This window comes from Cynara cardunculus, unplaced genomic scaffold (genome assembly GCF_001531365.2).
Source record: "Cynara cardunculus var. scolymus isolate 2C unplaced genomic scaffold, CcrdV1 Un_Scaffold_2694, whole genome shotgun sequence".
Taxonomy (NCBI): domain Eukaryota; kingdom Viridiplantae; phylum Streptophyta; class Magnoliopsida; order Asterales; family Asteraceae; genus Cynara; species Cynara cardunculus.
Genome location: NW_020201188.1, coordinates 45,648 through 52,179, shown reverse-complemented (window position 1 = coordinate 52,179; position 6,532 = coordinate 45,648). Strand labels below are relative to the sequence as shown.

General features: G+C 36.3%; 1 non-coding gene across 1 annotated transcript; it reads left to right on the top strand.

The window, feature by feature from the left end:
• The first annotated feature begins 6,173 nt into the window (after positions 1–6,173).
• Positions 6,174–6,280, top strand: LOC112503228. The gene has a single exon (XR_003067892.1). It is a non-coding gene; the product is annotated as a small nucleolar RNA R71 (small nucleolar RNA).
• The last annotated feature ends 252 nt before the right edge of the window (positions 6,281–6,532 follow it).

The window sequence follows — 6,532 nt, the reverse complement described above, 5'->3', positions numbered from 1 at the left end:
TCCAAACGAACTTGGGTCCTATTTTGTTAGTATCTGGTTGAGGTATGTTGTAACTTCCAAACCATTTATTTCTATAAGATATTTTCTTTTCAGCACTATGAACAGGATGATTATATACAAGATATGATTCATGCCAGTTATTATAATCATACCTGTTCTTACCTTTCTAGTTATTCTGATAACTGTTATCTCCATACCACCTGTTGAACCTTTTGTTATTGACAAAATTATTGGTTCTGCATGTTGAGCACATAATCCTTCTCTTGCTAAGATTAATCACATCATTAGTGGATTTCACAAGGCAAGGAAGATTGTTAGTAACAACAGGTGTATGAGATAAAACAGATTCAGACTTATTAACCCAAATGCTTTTAATCTTTGAAGAATAATTGGGTGATCCAATGACATACCCTTGATAGTACTGATTAGAATGAGAATAGTTCTTAGAAACATTAGATTTAGGACTATTTGAATAACTGTTCGAATATGAACAATTATAAAAGCTGGTTTTACACTGAGAAGGAGAACCAGTTGAGCTTTGAGCACACGAAAAGTCTTTGAATTTTTGTAAAAGCTGGTTTCGTTCAACAGTAACTAAATCATATTTCTTTTTCAGTTCAGTTCTCATGTTCAWTTCAGTTTCAAGGTCTGTCTTTAGATCAGACAATTTCTTTGAAGTATCAAGGAGTTTACCTTCTAACTCCTTCTGTAGCATTTCAAACTTTTTCTTCTGATTTATCAACTCTCGTTTCTCTTCATCGGAGCTGCTCTTGTCATTCTCCAAAGCGATGTCAAGCCACTTCCTTTTCTCAGTAAGCTCTTTGGCAATTGCTGTATACTTCTTTGAAGTATTTCTTTTCTCAAGAACAAATTGCTTTTTCTCATCGTCTAAAGCCTTTTGCTTTAGATCAATGCTTTCAGACAATTTCTGTAGTTGACTCTGACAGTCTTCAGAGATGTCTTTCTTTTCTTTATCATTCTTGGCTCATTCCAAAATGATAAGCTGCTCAAAATCCGATATTTGCTTTAACATCATTTGTGCGTTCAGCTCGAGAGAGTTAATCTTATTGTCAAAGGATGTTCGTTCAGAATCAAATCTTTTCTCAACATCCATAATCCTCTTCTTTTCTTTCTCCGTATCTTTCCTTTCAGCATTTAAAATCTTTTCAGCCTCTAAAACCTTTCCTTTCTCTAACTCCAGTAAATTCCTTACATCAAACAATTCACTTTCAGAGTTATGCACTATAGTTGTTAAGTTCTCAATCTGTTTATTTAAGCTAACTGTCTCTTCTGGATTAGAACCATTTTTCATCATATCACTCAGCTTTTCTTGCAAAGCTTTCTTTTCTTCTTTCTCTCTCTCAAGATAGCCAGTCAGAAGATTTGTCCATGAGACGTTCTTGTTAAAATCTGAATTTAGTTTATCATACTTCTCTTTAAGCTCACGGTATTCTCTAGCATAAAAAACTGCCATTTCAAAAAAAAAATAGATTGATCAGATATAGGATCTATGCAGTGAAATCAAATAAAAGAAACAAGAACAGTTTAAGCTCAAAAAGAATAGAAAAACACAAAAAAACTGATGAGAATTTATTAAAATGACGAGAAACTGTCAACAATCAGTAAAAACAGTCAAAACTGTTGAAAACTGTTAAAAATAGTCAAAGACAGTTTAGACTGATGAAAAAAAATTTACGCGACAGAACAGATCAAAAAATTTCTCAAACAGTTAAAAACACACAGAAACAAATAAACGAAATGATCCAAAGTTAAAATCTAAACACAACAAATATAATAAGCACAAGAAATAAATGTTCAAGTCCAAAACAATTATTGAAGACCAAAAACTGATTCTAGTCCAAACCAAATAGCCGACAACAATAGTAACTCTTCACAATACATATGTGAAACTTAAAAAAAAATTGTTCTATCTGCTCTCGAAATGCTATCCAAAAGTCCACTTGATGTAGATAGATCTTCACAATCCAATCAACCCTCCCTTTATGAACTCGCAATAAAATGAACTTGTTGCTGCTGCTTGTGACAAACTGTGACAGACTGTGATTCACTTTGTCCCACCTGGGCTGCTGTTCCAGTCCTCAAAACCACAAACACAAATATTTGGACAATGCACCAGCACTACCACTGGACGCAATCCAAAGTCAAAACAATATACCACTGGTTCAATTTAACCTTTGTTGTTGCTGTAATAAAGAACTACTCACAAATTCAGCATTGAGTGATTTACACAAAAACTCAATCTTCCACACAACAGCCTTTGTCACTGCCAGCTGCTAAGATGAAACTCAAACCAAGTCAGAGTAACTTTTAATTCATATAGATGTGAGTGAACCTAATCTGGACAAAGTCTGATGTAAACACAACCAATGGAAATATGGATAGAATGTATCCAAACAAGTTATACAGCCAATATGGAAGCACCTATCTCATAATACTATTAAATCGAACAGATAGCAGCACTAACCTGTTATGGTTCTTCAATCATTCAAATCAAACTTGACAATTTAAACATTAGTGAAAACCTTGGTTATCAGCTCAATACAGCTGCAAATAGAACTTTCAGCTTCACTTTAATCAAAACAGTTAGGACAAAAACTGTTTTAGTAAGAACCAGCAGACACTTGATGAACAAAACTGTTGTTGTCTTAAATAGCTTCAACAAGTAGTGAACAATTAAGAATCTGGTCAAAGCATGGCCTAAACAGTGAAAGATTTACCTTGAAACACAGACAAGCTAGTACCTGATGAGCAATAAAAAAAAACCAGATGAAAACAGTCAAAATGAATCGATTCTTGTCAAGGTATTGAACAATTTACCAAAATGAATCAAGAAACAGTGAGCGATTAAGAATCCGGGTGAGATTGATTGAGCGGTTTAATAAAACAGACACTTATCTAGACACTAATCCGGTCAAGTGTTGTACGGTTTATATGAACTCCGGTCAAGAGGTGATTGGTTTATGAATAAACCGCTCAAACTGAAAACCTTGAAATGAGATGAAAATCGAAAATAACAGCAAACCTGTTGATTTGTGCGATTTAGAATCCGGACAAGTAGAAGAACAGATGGCTAACCCTTTTGTGCGATTTAGCTAAATCGGTCAAACAATCAGCTAAATCGCTCACCACATACAGCTAAATCGTCGGCTAAACCACACACCACTAAACCTAATCTGTTCAAACCTTTTAAGATTGAGCGACTTATGATGAAACCTTGAGCGACAAATTCCTGTTAATCCGTTCAAGCTTTCTGCGGTTTACCTCCAGTCCGCACAAGCTGTTAAGCTAATCCGGTTAAGCTGCAATGATGAAACAAGCGGTTTATCTTGTGATGAAGATGAATACATGTAACCGGACTCTTATCCGGTCAAAATGTGATGGGCTTTGAAGATGGGCTAATAATTTGGACGGTTTAACAATATTCAAACAAAACTAAAATTCAAAACAGATTAAAAACTATCAAAAACACAAAAACAGAAAAAACTTTTAAAAAAGATGGATCAAAAACACTGGTTTTAAAAAAAATCAAGAACACGAAAAGATTTTAACAGCACAAAATCCTATCAGAACTTGAAAAAGAAAGATCAGATCAAGAAAACGCGTGAATAATAAAGATTCACCACTCTAAAACGCACACTTTGATCATGATCTTAACACAAAAACACAAAAATTTTAAGCAAAATTGGATCAAACACTAGAAAAAAATAAGAACTTGAAGAACAAAAAAAAATCAGAAAATAAAACTTCAAAAAATCTTCAAAAATTGATTTATTTTCCTGATTTCTTGCATAACTTGCTCTGATACCAATTGTGTGTCCCTATTTACTAATCAATCTTCAATAAGCTCCATAATCATGGCAGATCTGATGTATCTTCAAGAACATTCATATGAGAATAAAGAGAGAAAGTCAACATCATATTTCTGGTCAAACCTCTTATTACGTATCAGAATATACAAAATGAGCTCTCTCCACTCTAATTACAAAGACAAACTCCTATTTATATGGTCAAACAACTAAACACAAGTCAAAGTTAAACCTGTCTAAGAAAAGTCAAACACGATGACTTTTACAATTATAGACAATATTTAACTTTCAAGACGAATACAATTTAATACTGATTATCAGTCCTAACAAACTCAAATGCTGCAGCATCAGATGGGACATCACCTTTTAAATCCTTAACAGTATCATCACCTATCTCAACACTATCATCCTCCTCTATCTTACAGGCCTCCCTAACTCCTTCCTCATAACACATTGTCTCAATCTCAGTAATTCCTGAGTATTCCTCTAAGTAATCAGGGTACTTTAAGGAATTAAAGACATTGAATRTGACTTTTTGATCTTGGAGTCTCATGGTCAGCTCTCCCTTTTGGACATCAATCAAGGTTCCACCAGTGGCTAAGAAAGGTCTTCTTAAGATTATGGGAATATCTTTATCAGCCTCAAAATCTAGGATGATGAAGTCAGCCGGAAAGATGAATTTGTCAACCTGAACTAAGACATCCTCAATCTTACCTTTTGGATAAGCTATGCTTCTATTGGCCAATTGCAAGGTGACAGTGGTGGGTCTAGCTTCTCCTATGCCTAAGGTGTTAAAAACAGACAAGGGCATAAGGTTGATACTAGCTCCTAAATCACACAAAGCTTTACCAATCTCCTTTCCACATATAGAACAAGGAATAGTGAAACTCCCTGGGTCTTTAAGCTTAGGGGGTATTTTGTTGGTTAGAAGCGCACTACATCCCTCGGTAAGAGCTACGGTCTCATATTCAGTTAACTTCTTCTTCTTACTCAAAATATCTTTTAGGAACTTAGCATAACTAGGCATTTGCTCAATTGCTTCAACAAGGGGGATGTTGATGTGCAATGCTTTAAACACTTCCAAAAACTTTTTAAACTGTAGTTCTTCCTTTTGGTTCCTTAACCTTTGGGGAAAATGAACATAAAGAGGAACTGGTTTTATGATAGCTTTGTTTGGTTATGCTGAGCAAGATGGGTCCAGAGTTCCTAGAGTCTTGGTCTTACTTTCTTGAGGTTCAGATGGGATTACAACTTTGGTTTTTGGACCTGTTATAACCTCATCCTCAATTGGATTTTTCCTAGCAACTTCTTCTGGAAATAACAAAGGGTAGTCCAACTTAGGAGGAACAAAGGTGGTGGACTCAGGAAGTGGGTTATCCAAAGGTTTAGGTGGACTTTCAGTAACAGGGACCATAGGTGTAGTCTCAGGTTTAGACACAACCTGTTCACTTTCTATTGGTATGGTCTCAATTAATTCCTTACCACTCCTAAGAGTTACTACCTTCATATGTTCTTTTCCTAGATCTCTCGGGACTTCGGTGTTACTAGGTAAAGTACCAAGGGCTCTACTATTCTGATTAAGAGCAAGTTGGCTAACTTGCGTTTCCAGGTTTCTGATGGCAACACTTTTTTGATTGAACAAAGATTGATTTTGAGTCATCATTTGCTGCTGTGCTTGAGACTGAGCCACCAGTCCTTTTATCATAGCTTCCAAGGAAGATGATGAATCGGACTGTGGAGGTGGTTTAGTCTGAAAAGGTGGTTGATTGCTTTGAAAATTCTGGTGATGGTGATTCTGAGAATTAGAACTGCTTGCATGATGTTGAAAATTAGGATTTCCTTGTGGCTTATGGACTGGGGGGGTTCAAACTTGGACTATTCCATGAAAAATTTGGGTGCTGTCTCCAACTGGCATTGTATGTGTTAGTGTAGGGATTTGATCTGTTATGAACATAATTCACAGATTCAGAATTATGTGGACACAGTTCATAAGAATGTTCCCCTCCACAGCAGACACATTGTACTGAGAGGGCGGCTGGAATAGGTGATGTAACAGCTGACTGCACTCCTTGGCCCGAAGTTAGATTTTTAAGCATATTGGCCATAGAAGAGAGTTGTGTTGTTAATGCAGTATATGCATCAACATCATGTATTCCTGCTGTCTTCTTTTGCGGTTGAGCACGTGGATCAGCCCAATGTCCATTATTAGCAGAAATTTTTTCTAGGATCTCATATCCTTCATTGTAGGTCATAGCTGTAAAGGCTCCGCCCGTAGTAGCATCGAGCATTTGTTTTGCCATGGGATTTAACCCATTGTAAAACGTCTCGAGTTGAATACAGTACGGGATGCCATGGTGTGGGCATCTCCTTAACAACTCTTTAAACCTTTCCCAAGCGTCAGGAACAGCTTCATCGTCAATTTGTTTAAAAAGACAAATTTCATTCCTAGACTTAGCGTTCCTGGTTGGTGGGAAATATTTTCGCAAAAAATTTGCCGCCATATTACTCCATAAAGGCACAGACCCCGGAGTTAATGAATTGAACCATGCCTTTGCCCGATCCCTCAGAGAAAATGGGAATAAAGTGAGTCTCAGAGCGTCATTAGACACTCCCGGGATCAGGAAAGCATCAGTGATTTCCATAAAGGATTTCAAATGTGAGTGTGGGTCCTCCGAAGGTAATCCGGCAAATTGTCCATTTGTTTG